The 17,446-nt window shown below is 45.2% G+C and overlaps 1 protein-coding gene across 1 annotated transcript in view; it reads right to left on the bottom strand.

The window, feature by feature from the left end:
- Nucleotides 1–16,165, bottom strand: part of LOC122562949 (methyltransferase-like protein 27) — a 44,856-nt gene extending 28,691 nt beyond the window's left edge. Inside the window, exon 1 of the mRNA XM_087973724.1 lies at nt 16,015–16,165. The gene's annotated coding sequence lies outside the window, so the exon portion shown is untranslated. The remainder of the gene's footprint in view (nt 1–16,014) is intronic.
- Nucleotides 16,166–17,446: the final 1,281 nt, after the last annotated feature.

The raw sequence follows: 17,446 nt of genomic DNA, 5'->3' as shown, positions 1-17,446 counted from the left end.
CTTGTACAGCTGCAGCATGACCTCATGGCTCCAAAACTCAATCCCCTTACCAATAATTGACAACACACTATATGCCTTCTTAACAACCTTATCAAACTGGGTGGCAACTTTTGGGGTTAATGCACCTGGACACCGAGATCTCTCTGTTCATCTACATTATCAAGAAGTTTACCATTAGCCTGGTACTCTGCATTCCTGTTACTTCTTCCAAAGTGAACTATCTCACACTTTTCTGCATTAAACTCCATTTGCGTCTTCTCAGCCCAGCTCTGCATCTTATCAATGTCCCTCTGTAACCCACAACATCCTTCGGCACTATTCACAATTCTGCTTACCTTAGAGTCATCCGCAAATTTACTAACACATCCTTCTACGCCCACATCCAGATCATTTATAAAAAACAAACAGCAATGGCTCCAAAACAGATCCTTGCAACACATCACTAGTAACTGAGCTCCAGGATGAATATTTCCCATCAACAACCACCCCTGTCTTCTTTCAGCTATCCAAGTTCTGATCCAAACCGCTAAATCACCTTCAATCTCGAAACTCCATATTTTGTCAATAGCCTACTGTGTGAAACCTTGCCAAATGCCTTACTGAAGTCCATACACACCACATCAATCACTTTACCTTAATCCACCTGTTTTGTCACCTTCTCGAAGAACTCAATAAGGTTAGTTAGGCACGACCTACCCTTCACAAAATCATGTTGACTATCCCTAATCAAATTATTCCTTTCCAGATTATTATAAATCCTATCTCTTATAACCTTTTCCAACACCGTATCCATAACTCCTGTCAACAATAATAACATAAATATCAAAGCCAAAGTCTCTGCCGTTTCCTCCCTGGCTTCCCAGAGAATCTGAGGATAAATCCCACCTGGCCCAGGGGTCTTACCTATTTTCAGATCTTCCAAAATTGCTAAAACCTCCTCTTTGTCAATCGCAATCCCATCTAATCTAGAAGCCTGTATCTCTGTATTCTCACTAACATTTCCCTTTTCCAATGTGAATACTGATGAAAAGTATTCATTAAGTGCTTCCCCTATGTCCCCAGATTCCACACACAACTTTCCACTACTATCTTTGATTGGCCCTAATCTTACTCTAGTAGTCATTCTTTTATTCCTGATATACCAATAGAAGGCCTTAGGATTTTTCTTGATCCTATCTGCCAACAACTTTTCATGTCCCCTCCTGGCTCTTCTTAGCCCTCTCTTTAGATCTTTTCTGGCTAACTTATAACTCTCAAGCCCTCTAACTGAACCTTCATGTCTCATCCTCACATAAGCCTTCTTCTTTCTCTTGACAAGAGCTTCAACTTCTTTAGTAAACCATGGATCCCTCTCTCGACAACTACCTCCCTGCCTGATCGGTATGTACTTATCAATGTCTCTCAGTAGCTATTCCTTGAATAAGCTTCACATTTCAAGTGTGTCTATCCCCTGCAGTTTCCTTCCACATCCTATGCATCCTAAAACTTGCCTAATCACATTATAATTGCCTTTCTCCCTGTTATACCTCTTTCCCTGCAGTATATACCTATCCCTGCCCATTGCTATTGGAAACATAACCGAATTATGGTCACCATCGCCAAGTTGCTCACCTACCTCCAAATCTAACAACTGGCTGGATTCATTCCCCAGTAACAAATCCAATATGCAATATGTTGGTCTGTCTACATACTGTGTCAGGAAACCCTCCTGCACACATAGAACAAAAAACTGGCCTATCTATCTAATCTAATCAAAATCTAATCTAATCTAAACTACTTGAACCAGTCAATATTGGGGAAGTTAAAGTCCCCCATAACAACTACCCTGTTACTGTCGCTCCTATTGAGAAACATCTTTGCTATCCTTTTCTCTACGTCCCTGGAACAATTTGGAGGCCTATAGAAAACTCCCAACAGGATGACCTCGCCTTTCCTGTTTCTAACCTCAGCCCAAACTACCTGTGTGGTTGAGTCCTCAAACATCATCTCAGCTGCTGTAGCATTACTCTTGATTAACAATGCCACCTCCCCCAGTTTTACCATCTTCTCTGTTCTTACTGAAACACTTAAATCCCAGAATCCGCAACAACCATTCCTGTCCCTCCTCTAGCCATGTCTCTGAAATGGCGACAACATCCTTATTGTGCATCCTTATTCAGATGTGTACACATTTCAAACCAACATCCTGATTGCTGAAATAGTCCCTTTCCTTGATAAGGTGTGTAGTACAGTTGTGTTGGATCTTCCCTGGACTCTCGGTCCTTTATCCATCTCACTACATAATGTGCCTGAGTGAAAAAGGGTCACTACTAACTAGTCAAGGTTAGTCAGGATACACATACCCACCTTTCACTTTCCATTTTGGGCACTTCTGACTGGGACTGTCTGGTTAGGTTGTTGGAGGGGGTGGACCACAGACTGTCCATCAGGTCTTTCCAAAACTGAGGGGGGGTTGGGGGGGGGGTGGTACTGAAGGGGGTTGCAAGGTGGGGGATGGATGCTTCCATGGGAAGGACACTCAGGAACTTATTAAAGGGCTGCAGGCTTGGGGGAAGTGGGGAATGGGAGAATTGGAAGAAGATAAAGCATGCAAACTCCAGGACTCTCGGCACATAGAGGCTGAGGAGCTTAATGTCAGGAAGACTGGATGCATCCTGGTTCTTTCCACCTGCTATGGCCTGTTATCAGAGAGAGTGAGTGAGATGAAAGTGTGTGGCACAGCTGTTAGTGCTGGTGCATGTGGGTGAAAGGTGGTGAAGTCTCCAGCCAAGTGAATGGGCAGCTAACAATTAGATTTGCGTAATCACTGTGAAGGTTGAAATCACCACTGATTATTGCTGTACTTTTCTTGGAAGTCTATTCTTACTTGATGTATGCTCTTCAATGGTGTAGTTACTATAAACAATGCACCACAATCACTTCTTTCCTTATCTTATTTCTTGTCTCTGCCCACACTGTTTGAATGGGCTGGATTTTATGTTTTTTGGCTGAATGCCTGTGCTGTCAAGTTTCATGGAGAGGTTTTCTCCATGTGGCCTAGCAAGATCTCTTATCTCACCTTACCAAAGTCAACTCATTAAATACCTATCTTTCCCACCTAGTTCAGGCCACATCCTATTATGTGTTGTTCCTGGAAGGACTCGCAACTCAATGGATATTCCCCAAAACACCAGCATCCTGCTGTCTGGGCCAGTTTCGAGAATGCTATGCTATCAGTTAATCAGTTAAAAAGGAAGATACCACAGTGCCAAATGCTCCCAGGGTTTTAAGTATTTCAATAAGATCACCTCTAATGTCACTAAAGTTCAGAGCATGCAGCCGTAGAACTGTCCAATCTTCCTTCTGAAGATAACCCCTTCATTCAAGGAAACTGATGAAGAAAACTTTTGTAGCCAGTTTCTGACACCAGCACAAATGTGCTAAGCACTATTTGAATTCCACACACCAGTGTGTGAATTTAAACTAGTTCAAGTTCAGGCTTTTAACCATATGCGGATGTGAACAGGGATGGATATGGGGTGACATGGCCAGGGTGAGAGGGGGCAGAGTGGCCTCAGGTGTGCAATAGGAAGAGATGTGGGGGGCCAGGTTTGTGGAGAGGGATGGAGGTGGAGGTCACCCTTTCCCACTTTCTCCACACCCACAGCCCTCGCTCTGTTCTCCAACCCTCACTGCCCCACTCCCCAACCCCCAATCTCCGACCCTCACTCTACCACACCCATTCATTACCTTCTCAGCCCTTACTCCCCTGCTCCTGAATCCTCATTCTCTGATCTTCACTCCCCCACTCCCTGATCTTCACGTCCCAACCCTCGTTCCCTGACCCTCATTCCTCTACTCTCCAAACCTCAGTTCCCAACCCCCACTCCTCAACACCCCCTGATCCCCACTCCCCAACCCTCACTCCCTCATTCTACAAGCCCCAGTCTCCAGCCCTCACAGTGGCTCTGCAGCTGAGTGGTAATGTTGTAGACAAGAATGTCCACTATTACTATTTTCTTTCAATGACATTGGAGAAAAGGTCATGAGCAAAACCAGCCCTGTATATTCAGCGTATCTTGGAGTCAGTGTTGATATTTCCAACATCAGATATGTTGATGACAGGGTGCTACATTAAAGTCTCCAGGGAGTAACAGTGGTGTAGTGGGTAACATATTAACATGGACAGAGGATTGGTTAGCTTACAGAAAACAGACAGTCTGCATGTGTTGTTTCCAGTTTGGCAAGATGTGATGAGTGGAGTGGCACAGAGATTGGTGCTGGGACCTCAACCTTTTCTAATCTATCTCAATGACTTTGCTGAAGCTCCTAAATGTATGGTAGCTATATTTACTGATCACAAAGATATATTGGAAGGTAAGTTGCGAAGGGGAGATGAGAAGTCTGCAAAGAGATATAGACGGTTAAGTGAATGGGGAAAATTTTGACTGAAGTGGGAAAATATGAACTTTGCCAGGAAGAATAAAAGACCAGCATTTTATTGAAGGCAGTTTCTGTTGACAGCCACAACTGCATGTGTGCTCAAATTCTGAATTTCACATCATGATGTACAATTTCGATGACATCCTACTCAAGGGCTGCATTGCACAGAGAAGAAGAACAATATGAAGATGGGGTTCAGCAATGCAATGGTAGGGAGAGTGTAAGAGCCAGGGAGTAGGGACTGGGAAGTGGGCGTGAGAGGGCCAGAGTGTGGGGATGGAGATGAGAGCCAGGGAGTGAGGGTTGGGATGTGGGAGTCAGGGAGAGGGGGAAATGAGGGATGGGGAATAGAGTGATGGCTGTGGTGTACGTGGGAGAGGTGGGGGAGAGGTGGGGATAACGGAGGTGGGGAAGGCTGATTCCTTTCTCTCCCTCTTCCCCTACTAACTAGTTCCCCACATCTGTTCCAACTCCTCACCCGAGCACACTCTCTCCCTCCACCTGGCCACATCACCCCATATCAATCCCCATTCACATCCCACATCTGGTTAAAAATCTGAACCCGAGCCTGTTTAAGTAAGTGTGTGTGAATTGTAAGTGGTGTCAACAAACGCAGCTGAACCCACACCTGACTTTGTTCAGTTTTGGTCTCTTTATTTAAGAAAGGGCATAATTGTGTCAGAAACTGTCCACAGAAGATTTCTTCAACTATTTCCTGGAATAAAGGGGTTATCTTCAGAAGGACGATTGGATAAGTTTGCACCTGCACTATTTGAAGTTGAGAGAAATGAGAGGTTTTCTTATTGAACTAGTTAATACCCTGAAAGCAGTTGGCACATAATGAAGAGGCGTTTCCCCATCGGAGAGAATAGAACTAAGGAATAGAGTTTATAAAGACAACACCACCCATTTAAGATAGAAATGAAAAATATCTTTGTGTTTCTGAGGGTTGTTGGTCTTTGAAATTCTCTTCGCGAAAGAGCAGTGGAGATAGGATCATTGAGTACTGTGGAAGTTTGAATTAGACTAACAAGGGAGTCAAGGAAAATAGACAATAAAACAATGAAGGCCACAACTAGATCAACCATGATCTGTTTGAATGGTAGAGCAGGCTCGATGGGTTGAATGGCCAACTTCTGCTCATAAATTTGTTCATAATACATTTTATTGAAATATGTCCATGAGTTTCTGCTGCAGTCTCTATGGTATCTTCCTTTTTAACTGATTTATCCAACCACTTTAGCTAGATGTGTCTTCACATCCTTGTAATAGCACAGCAGCCTTAAAGCTGGCCTGGGCAGCAGGGATGCTGGTGTTTTGGGGAATATCCACTGAGTAGCGAATTCTTCCAGGAACAACAGGTAATAGGATAGGGCTTGAACTGGGTGAGAGGGATAGTATTTAATGAGGAGAGTTTGGTAAGGTGAGGTAAGAGATCTTGCCAGGCTACATTCAGAGAAACTCTCCATGAAACTTGGCAGCACAGTCACTGAAAATAAATAAGATCCGGCTCATACAAGCAGCGTGGGCAGAGATAAGAAATAAGGGAAGGAGATAAGGAAAGAAGTGATTGTGGTGAGCTGTTTAGAGTAACCATAGGAGAAGAGTATAAGTCAAGTATACCTGATCAGGAGTACCCGAGAACTCTGTGGGAAGCTAGAGAAGTGATTGCTGGACCACTTGCTGAGGTATCTGTATCATTGATAGTCACAGGTGAGGTGCCGAAAGACTGGAGGTTGGCAAACGTGGTGCCACTGTTTAAGAAGGGTGGTAAGGACAAGCCAGGGAGCTATAGACTGGTGAGCCTGATGTTGGTGGTGGGCAAGTTGTTGGAGGGAATCCTGGGGGACAGGATGTATTTGGAAAGGCAAGGACTGATTAGGGACAGTCAACATGGCTTTGTCCGTGGGAAATCATGTCTCACAAACTTGATTGAGTTTTTTGAAGAAGTAACAAAGTAACAAAGAGGACTGATGAGGGCAGAGTGGTGGACGTGATCTATATGGACTTCAGTAAGGCGTTCAACAAGGTTCCCCATGGGAGACTGATTAGCAAGGTTAGATCTCATGGAATACAGGGAGAACTAGCCATTTGGATACAGAACTGGCTCAAAGGTAGAAGATGGTGGTGGAGGGTTGTTTTTCAGACTGGAGGCCTGTGACCAGTGGAGTGCCACAAGGATCGGTGCTGGGTCCTCTACTTTTTGTCATTTACATAAATAATTTGGATGCTAGCATAACAGGTGCAGTTAGTAAGTTTGTAGCTGACACAAAAATTGGTGGTGTAGTGGACAGCGAAGAGGATTACCTCAGATTACAACAGGATCTTGACCAGATGGGCCAATGGGCTGAGAAGTGGCAGATGGAGTTTAATTCAGATAAATGCGAGGTGCTGCATTTTGGGAAAGCAAATCTTAGCAGGACTTATACACTTAATGGTAAGGTCCTAGGGAGTGTTGCTGACCTTGGAGTGCAGGTTCATAGCTCCTTGAAAGTGGAGTCGCAGGTAGATAGGATAGTGAAGAAGGCTTAGGGTGTAGGTTTGCTTGCTGAGCTGTAGGTTTGATATCCAGACGTTACATTACCTGGCTCGGTAACATCATCAGTGGCGACCTCCAAGTGAAGCGAAGCTGTTGTCTCTTGCTTTCTATTTATATGTTTGCTTGGATGGGGTTCCTGGGGTTTGTGGTGATGTCATTTCCTGTTTGTTTTCTGAGGGATTGATAGATGGTATCTAGATCTATGTGTTTTTTTATGGCGTTGTGGTTGGAGTGCCAGGCCCCTAGGAATTCTCTGGCATGTCTTTGCTTAGCCAGTCCCAGGATAGATGTGTTGTCCCAGTCGAAATGGTGGTTTTTTTCTTCCATGTGTAGGGCTATGAGGGAGAGAGGGTCGTGTCTTTTTGTGGCTAGCTGGTGTTCGTGTATCCTGGTGGCTAACTTTCTTCCTGTTTGTCCTACGTAGTGTTTGTGGCAGTCCTTGCATGGAATTTTGTAGATGACGTTGGTTTTGTCCATGGGTTGTACTGAGTCTTTTAAGTTTGTTAGCTTTTGTTTGAGTGTGTTGGTGGGTTTGTGTGCCACTAGGATTCCGAGGGGTCTTAGTAGTCTGGCTGTCATTTCTGAAACTTCTTTGATGTATGGTAAGGTGGTTAGGGTTTCTGGCTGTGTTTGGTCTGCTTGTCGTGGTTTGTTCTTGAGGAATCTGCGGACTGTATTTTTTGAGTATCCGTTCTTCTTGAATACATTGTATAGGTGGTTCTCCTCTGTTTTCCAAAGTTGGTCTGTGCTGCAGTGTGTGGTGGCTCCTTGGAATAGTGTTTTGATGCAGCTTCGTTTGTGTGTGTTGGGAACAAACACATAGATCTAGATACCATCTATCAACCCCTCAGACAACGAACAGGAAATGACATCACCACAAACCCCAGGAACCCCATCCAGGACAAACATATAAATAGAAAGCAGGAGACAACAGCTTCGCTTCACTTGGAAGTCGCCACTGATGATGTTACCGAGCCAGGTAATGAAACGTCTGGATATCAAACCTACAGCTCAGCGAGCAAACCTACACCCTAAACCTCAACCTGAGCTACAAACCTTCACAAACCTTGCAGCGAAGAAGGCGTTTGGTATGCTTTCCATTATTGGTCAAAGTATTGAGTATAGGAGTTGGGAGGTCATGTTGCGACATTGGTTAGGCCACTGTTGGAATATTGTGTGCAATTCTGGTCTCCTTTCCATTGGAAAGATGTTGTGAAACTTGAAAGGGTTCAGAAAAGATTTACAAGGATGTTGCAAGGGTTGGAGGATTTGAGCTACAGGGAGAGGCTGAACAGGCTGGGGCTGTTTTCCCTGGAGCGTCAGAGGCTGAGGGGTGACCTTATAGAGGTTTACAAAATTATGAGGGGCATGGATAGGGTAAATGGACAAAATCTTTTCCTCGGGGTCGGGGAGTCCAGAACTAGAGGGCATAGGTTTAGGGTGAGAGGGGAAAGATATAAAAGAGACCTAAGGGGCAACTTTTTCACACAGAGAGTGGTACATGTATGGAATGAGCTGCCAGAGGAAGTGGTGGAGGCTGGTACAATTGCAACATTTAAGAGGCATCTGGAGGGGTAGATGAATAGGAAGGGTTTGGAGGGATATGGGCCGGGTGCTGGCAGGAGGGACTAGATTGGACTGGGATATCTAGTCGGCATGGACGGATTGGACCGAAGGGTCTGTTTCCATGCTGTACATCTCTATTACTCTAATTAAGAATAGACTTACAAGAAAGGTATAGCAATAATCATTGGTTATTTCAGTCTCACAGTGATTAGTCAAATGTAACTGTTAGCTGCCAGGAGACTTCACCACCTTCCACTCAAATGCACGAACACCAAATGCCACACACTTTCACCTCATTCACTCTCTCCAATAACAAGCCATAGCAGGTGGAAAGAGACAAGTTGCAAAAAGCTTACTGACATTAAGCTCATCAGCCTTTATGAGCTGAAAATCCTGGACTTTGCATGCTTTACCTTCTTCCAATTCCCCCATTCCCCACTTCCCCCAAGCCTGCAGCCCTTCAATAGGTTCCTGAATTTCCTTCCCCCCCACCTTAGTTTTGGAAAGATCTGATGGACAGTCTGAGGTCCACCCCCTCCATCAACCTAACCAGACAGTCCCAGACCAGAAGTGCCCATGCTGTAAAGTGAAAGGTTGGTACGTGCACCCTGACTAACCTTGACAAGTCAGCAGTGACCCTTTTTCACTCAGGCACATTATGTAGTGAGATGGATAAAGGAGGAGAAAGTGAGGTCTGCAGATGCTGGAGATCAAAGTTGAAACTTTATTGCTGGAACAGCACAGCAGGTCAGGCAGCATCCAGGGAACAGGAGATTCGACGTTTCGGGCACAGGCCCTTCTTCAGGAATCTGAAGAAGGGCCTGTGCCCGAAACGTCGAATCTCCTGTTCCCTGGATGCTGCCTGACCTGCTGTGCTGTTCCAGCAATAAAGTTTCAACAAAGATGGATAAAGGACCAAGAGTCTGGGGAAGATCCAACACAACTGTACTGCACATCTTATCAAGGAAAGGGACTATTTACCAGACTGTACTATTTGATTTTAATTAAACTCTATCAAATCCTACTTTTCACAGGATTCTTAAATTAACAGTCTCAAATCGTTACTAGCTATTATGATTATGCTACTCCTTTAACAAAATTAGGTTGTCTTTTTTTCATGAGGCCATAAAGACACAGGCTCTGAAATGTCTGGGGTTGATCTACTTAAGGAAGCTTTTAAGTTTAAAAAAAACCTCATACAATGAGGTTTCTGGACTTTGTATGACTTGCCCATACCCTATCCCACATTCATCTTCTGGGCCTTTTTGGACACTTTACCCAGTCTAATGTTCTCTTAGATGCTGTCATTGACTGGTCTGGACACTCCTGTAGACATAGCAAACCCACCTCAAAGTTTGTTTCTCTGCCACATCAAAACTACTTTCTTGGGCTGTAGAACAGTGCTAGGCACATCCAATGGTCAGGGTGGTGGCAGAGGGTGCTGACTGTGAACTCTGCTTCCTTTTCCAGATCAAGGAAGGCCAGGAATAAATCCTGTTGACCCTCATGATGTCTCTTCATAATTGTGTACAGGAGAGAAAATTGAGTCACTGGTACACAGAACCCTATTTTCACTAGAACTCTTAAGCAGGGAGTCCTATGTACTGTATAGGGCAAACTCAGAGTTTATTCTGCTAATACCTAACAAGGTTCTTTTAGTTTGAGTTATCTTTGCTTGGCTTGAATAATTCCGGGAGGGAAGACAATTTACTTTAGGGCCCAGCTATTGAAGGACCCGCCAATTGTAGGACCCAGCTACTGGAGGGCCCAGCTATTGGAGGGCCTGCCTTACATAGGACTCAGCTATTGGAGGGCCCAGCTATTGGAGGGCCTGTCTTACATAGGACCGAGCTACTGGAAGGTCCAGCTATTGGAGGGCCCGCCTTTTGGAGGGCCCAGCTATTGGAGGGCCCGCCTTACATAGGACCCCGGTACTGGAGGACCCAGCTATTGGAGGGCCCACCTTATGTAGGACCCAGCTATTGGAGGGCCTGCCTTACGTAGGACCCAGCTATTGGAGGGCCTGCCTTACGTAGGACCTAGCTATTGGAGGGCCCAGCTATTGGAGGGCCTGCCTTACGTAGGACCTAGCTATTGGAGGGCCCAGCTATTGGAGGGCCTGCCTTACGTAGTACCCAGCTACTGGAGGGCCCAGATTTTGTAGGGCCCAATTATTGGAGGATCCAGCTATTGTAGGACTCAGCTATTGGAGGGCCCAGCTATTGGAGGGCCCAGCTATTGGAGGGCCCAGCTATTGGAGGGCCCAGCTATTGGAGGGCCTGCCTTATGTAGGACACAGCTATTGTAGGACCCAGATAATGTAGGACCCGCCTATTGGAGGACCCAGCTATTGGAGGGCCCGCCTTACATAGGACCCAGCTACTGGAGGACCCAGCTATTGGAGGGCCCGCCTTATGTAGGACCCAGCTATTGGAGGGCCTGCCTTACGTAGGACCCAGCTTTTGGAGGGCCTGCCTTACGTAGGACCTAGCTATTGGAGGGCCCAGCTATTGGAGGGCCTGCCTTACGTAGTACCGAGCTACTGGAGGGCCCAGATTTTGTAGGGCCCAATTATTGGAGGACCCAGCTATTGGAGGACCCAGCTATTGGAGGGCCCAGCTATTGGAGGGCCCAGCTATTGGAGGGCCCAGCTATTGGAGGGCCTGCCTTATGTAGGACACAGCTATTGTAGGACCCAGATAATGTAGGACCCGCCTATTGGAGGACCCAGCTATTGGAGGGCCTGCCTTACATAGGACCCAGCTACTGGAGGACCCAGCTATTGGAGGGCCCACCTTATGTAGGACCCAGCTATTGGAGGGCCTGCCTTACGTAGGACCCAGCTATTGGAGGGCCTGCCTTACGTAGGACCTAGCTATTGGAGGGCCCAGCTATTGGAGGGCCTGCCTTACGTAGTATCCAGCTACTGGAGGGCCCAGATTTTGTAGGGCCCAATTATTGGAGGATCCAGCTATTGTAGGACTCAGCTATTGGAGGACCCAGCTATTGGAGGACCCAGCTATTGGAGGGCCCAGCTATTGGAGGGCCCAGCTATTGGAGGGCCCAGCTATTGGAGGGCCCAGCTATTGGAGGGCCCAGCTATTGGAGGGCCTGCCTTATGTAGGACACAGCTATTGTAGGACCCAGATAATGTAGGACCCGCCTATTGGAGGACCCAGCTATTGGAGGACCCAGCTATTGGAGGACCCAGCTATTGTAAGACCACCCATTGGAGGACCCAGCTATTGTAGGACCCAGCTATTGTAGGACCCAGCTATTGTAGGACCCAGCTATTGTAGGACCCAGATATTGTAGGACCCAGATATTGTAGGACCCAGATATTGTAGGACCCGCCTATTGTAGGACCCGCCTATTGTAGGACCCGCCTATTGTAGGACCCGCCTATTGTAGGACCCGCCTATTGTAGGATCCAGCTATTGTAGGAACCATCTATTGTAGGGCCCGCCTATTGTAGGGCCCGCCTATTGTAGGGCCCGCCTATTGTAGGGCCCGCCTATTGTAGGGCCCGCCTATTGTAGGACCCATCTATTGTAGGACCCATCTATTGTAGGGCACAGCTATTGTAGGACCCATCTACTGTAGGACCCATCTATTGTAGGGCACAGCTATTGTAGGACCCATCTACTGTAGGACCCATCTATTGTAGGGCACAGCTATTGTAGGACCTGCCTACTGTAGGACCCGCCTACTGTAGGACCCGCCTACTGTAGGACCCGCCTACTGTAGGGCACAGCTATTGTAGGGCACAGCTATTGTAGGGCACAGCTATGTAGGACCCAGCTATTGTAGGACCCAGCTATTGTAGGACCTGCCTATTGTAGGGCACAGCTATTGTAGGGCACAGCTATTGTAGGGCACAGCTATTGTAGGGCACAGCTATTGTAGGACCCGCCTACTGTAGGACCCGCCTACTGTAGGACCCAGCTATTGTAGGACCCAGCTATTGTAGGGCACAGCTATTGTAGGGCACAGCTATTGTAGGGCACAGTTATTGTAGGGCACAGTTATTGTAGGGCACAGCTATTGTAGGACCCGCCATTGTAGGACCCGCCTATTGTAGGACCCGCCCACTGTAGGACCCAGCTATTGTAGGACCCAGCTATTGTAGGGCACAGCTATTGTAGTGGCCTCCTGGTGTACCATCCTCAGCCTGGCATGACGGCCTGAAGCGATCTCCCGACCTCATAACCTCAAGGTGAAGCCTGGCAGGGTCTTCAGCCAGTGCCCGATGCAAGTTGCCGGAGTGGTCTGTTGTTTTGAACTTTTATTTCTGCAATACTGGGCATTTTATTTCTCTATTGTCTCAAATATTGTAACTAAAGAAGCTGTACCTGGGTACATTTGTTCCTACGATGGTGTTTAACTTGTGATATAAACATTTTACCCTACTCATTGAGTATATGTAACAATAAAGGCTACTTCTATTCCTAATTCGAGATTCTACCAGCAATATTGATTAAGCTATAACAATGATTTAAGATCACTCCTAGTCAAGGATTAAAACTAACAGTAAGTTTGACTGAATAACTTGCCAGAAGAGTATAGTTAGTAGAATCATTATAAAAGGTAGAAAACCCTTTGACTGGTTGGAAGATGGCTGTGGTTGGGGCACTTCAACCCAGGACAATGGTGTTCCTGAGCGTAGTGTCCTCAGCCCAACCATCTTCAGCTGCCTTATCAATAACTTGTCTCCATCATAAGGATACAGCTGAGGAAGATCACCAATGACTGTGCGATATTCAACACATTCAAAGTTCCTCAGATCATGAAGCAATCTGTACCTGAGTGCAAAACACATGCAGACTTGTGCTGACGAGTGACCAATAGCATTTTGCCATACAAGTGCCAGCCAATGACCAATTCTAATAAGAAAGAATCTAATAATCTCCTTTTGACATTCAATCACAGTACTACCACTGAATTACGCAGCTTTCAAAAGAAAAATAGGATCAGCAACATTAATGCTGTGGCTTCAAGAGCAAGTCAGTCTGGGAGTTCTGCAACAAATTAACTCATCTCCTGACTCCCCAAAACCTGTCCACACAGGTTGGGAGTGTGATGTAATATTCCCTAATTGTCTGGATAAGTGCAGTTCTAGTAATACATAAGAAACTTTACAAAGCTATCCACCTCATTGACACCCCATCTATTTAACAGGTGGACATGCATGGTTAGCACTGCTGCTCCACAGAGCCAGGGACTCGAGTTTGATTCCAGCCTTAGGCGACTGTCTGTGTGGAGTTTGCACATTCTCCCCGTGTCTGCTTGGTTTCCTCTGGGTGCTCCGTTTCCTCCCACAATCCAAAGATGTGCAGATTAGGTGACTTGACCATGCTAAATTGCCCATAGTGTTCAGGGATATGTAGGCTAGGTGCATTATATAAAGCAATAGGGTGGGGAAATGGGTTATGGTGGGTTACTCTTTGGAGGGTCGATGTGGACTTGTCAGGCCAAATGGCCTGTTTCCACACTGTAGGGATTCAATGATCTATGAATAATATGTTGCAAAAAAAACTTGCAGAGATTTATAAGGGATTTCTTGTATATCTATAGTTGAGCACAAATGCCAGTTTCCACCTCTCCCTTTTGGGTCCTTTCTCTGTCCAGAAACACACACCCAACTGTGGAAGGTCCCAGCTCTTTTTTTTAAACATTTTAAGTAAAACCAAATAACTAAATCATAACAAAATAATCAAATGAAGCAATACAGCACTTTTGGTGGGGGACACTGAAACATGCTCATTTTAAAACTAAGAAAATCTTATTCAGTCAAAATATCATTGGAGGGGAAATGGATGTACGTCAATCCCTATGCTGCCGAATGGTCCTGAAGATCCTCAATAGTGCCCCCAGACACCATGGGCTTCATGTAACCACCTGCCACCAAGTCACCCAAATAATTAAATTACAAACACAGTGTAACAATAACACACATCAAAAAGGTGGGATAACCAGGCAAGGGTCAAATCAAATAGTGTTGGACGGACCTAGCTCTTTTATTTTGCTACCCACCACCAGATCACCCTTTTGACAAATTAAACAATTAACAAACCACGAGCACTGCACATCGAAGACCTGGCTACCAATGTCAGAACAGTTACAGTCAGGGCCACGTAAAAGGTGAGAATTGGTTGGTCTGGGTGAGATGCTCTTTGGAAGGTTGGTGTGGACTTGTTGGGCCAAAAGTCCTATTTCCATGCTGTAGCGACTCTGTTCTATTCTACTTTTACTCCAGAGTATATCTCTTGCATTTTTTAAATCCTGAATTCAGATTTTTTGGAAGGTTAGAGCCCTGCCCTTTCAAAGTATATCGGTCAATAATTCCAGATTGCTGGACCCCTGTGAAGGTGACAGGACTGAATACTGGGAACAGAGTTTAATGGAATATTTACCATTTCTGATTATTAGGAAAGGTGGCACTAGTTTTCTACAACAATTTGATAATTGGACCAGTTCCCCAAAGCCAATCATTTTGTTCCATTCTGAATGCTTTGGTGGTTTGCATCTAAGAAAGAAAGTTCTGGAACACCTGGCTTCTACCTAACCATGACTTTACTTTTCCTTTTAAAGTCATGTTACAACAAACAAAAAGGAAGCTTGCTGTTTAAGATTTTCAACACGGTAAACTTGTATACAGTATAATTTACCAACTACACAAAATCGATATCACTAAGGTGGATTCTAATTGCACACTTCCATCAGCCTTTGTTTACAGACATACTCATTATTACATGCATCACCTGACTTCCCTCCCATCTGACATTTCAGTAGAGGGACATTTGAATTCAAAATTACTGCCTGTTCTGCACAAAAGTAAATATAATCTGAATACTATCAGCGTGTGGCGTCCTGGCCTTTATAATAGAGGCAAAGAATCTAAAAGACAGGAAGTTAAGATAAATTGCTATTAAATTTGGCTTTTACCATGACTGGAGTATTCATCTGGGGCCACCACATCGCTGAAGGATACAAAAATGTCCAGGAATGTTTCTGGGAATGAGAAACAGCTGCAACTATTCTCCTTCATGGGGAGAAGATTGAGAGGAGATTTGAGAGAGATGTCTGAATCAGGAGGGCTTTGAACAGAGTAGAAAGAGAGAAATTGATCCCAATAGCAAAAAAGACAGCAGTTTAAGGTCGTTGGTGAACAAATGTGGAACATGTTACCACAGAGGCCGATTACAGATCTTGAGATGATGAAAATATTTCTCAGGACATTGTTGAGAATATTTTCATTTGTGGCCAAGCCAGAACAGAGAGCCCCAAATGGAAGATAGTCATTAATTAACCCAAAGAGGAACACGGATTAAATTCATTACAACATATTGTTGAACTGTCATCTCCAATATTATAATTTACTGATGACCTCTCTCAATTTTTTAATTTACTAAGTTGCCACAAAGATCAATATATTCCATTCATCCAGAGAGGGAAACCTGCTGTCCTAGCGGGGTTTATTGGCCTACCTTGCTATGCTGCTTGATGCAGTCAGACAAGCTGTTCAGTTGTCCATACACCACAAGCTGTAGATTTTAGTTCTGAAGGGGTTAGGGCTGGTGTCTGAAAGCGGACTTTAGTGTTAGTATTGATGACACATGTTTGGAATGATGGCAAGATTCCACTAGCCTGAGCTTTTCTTTTGTGAGTCCAGTGAAGAAACTGGAGCACAGACGTCAGTTACTGCAAACTAATTAGCTCAAGCAAAGAATGGTCAACTTGTTTAAACTGGTATGCTTGAAGTGTATATTTCACAAAAATTTAAGAAATGGGTTTTATGTTTTAAGCTCAGAGACAAATGAAAGTGGCCAACATTGAACTTAAGGCAATAAATCTTAGCAAAAATAAAAATCAAATACGTGCACATTTTGATAGGTTAAATTGCAACACAAAGTTCACAGAGATCTCAGTGGAAGATAATTACTGTCAGCACTCCAGGAAAGTAACCTGGTTCGATGGATTGCACAGTAGACATTGATCAATGTGACTGATTAGCGAACTAGTGAAACAAGACAATGGAAGAGCTGGAGGTGGTGACAGGAAGTGAGTGTTCCTCAAATGGTACCTGTGAATTAATGTCCAGCCTGTGAACCATGGCATACTGCCTGGAATGAGGGCTTTCCTGGGGAGGTATGTCAGGAGCAGACTTCCGCACGGAAATATGGCTGGTTTAGGTGCAAAACACTCCAAGCTGGACAACATAGGATTCTGGACTGCAGCACCTTAAGCATAGGGCCAAAGTGATGAAGAAGTTTAAGCAAGAGTTAAGTATGCCCTTACTGAGGAAATATAAAACTCTGAACACAAAATCAATTTGTTCGACACATATCAAAGAGGGTGCACAACATCTTATTGGGTTAGTCAACAAGTATGAATGCCTCCTAACACGTGACTAGCTGAGGAGGAGTTATCCCATTTGACCCAATACCTTGTATGCTTGGAGAAGGTGAGGACTGCAGATGCTGGAGATGAGAGTTGAAGAGTGTGGTGCTGGAAAAAACACAGCTGGTCAGGCAACATCTGAGGAGCAGGAGAGTCGACATTTCGGGCATAAGCCCTTCATCAGGAATGAGGCTTATGGGCCAAGGGGGCTGAGAGATAAATGGGAGGGGAGTGGGGCTGGGAGGAAGGTAGCTGGGAATGTGATAGGTAGATGAAGGTGGGGGAGAAGGTGACAGGTTGGAGAGGAGGGTGGGGTGGATAGATGGGCAGGAAGATGGACAGGTAGGACCATTCAAGAGGGCAGTACCAAGTTGGAAGTTTGGGACAGGGATAAGATGGGGGGAGGGTAAATGGGGAAACCGGTGAAATCCACATTGATCCCATGTGGTTGGATGATCCCAAAGCGGAAGATAAGGCATTCTTCCTCCAGGTATCGTGTGGTAAAGGTTTGGCGATGGA

This window comes from Chiloscyllium plagiosum, unplaced genomic scaffold (genome assembly GCF_037043375.1).
Source record: "Chiloscyllium plagiosum isolate Xiang-an unplaced genomic scaffold, Cpla_swu_hap1 HiC_scaffold_26, whole genome shotgun sequence".
NCBI lineage: Eukaryota > Metazoa > Chordata > Chondrichthyes > Orectolobiformes > Hemiscylliidae > Chiloscyllium > Chiloscyllium plagiosum.
Note: the sequence above shows the minus strand (reverse complement) of the source record. Positions and strands in the feature narration are given on the sequence as shown.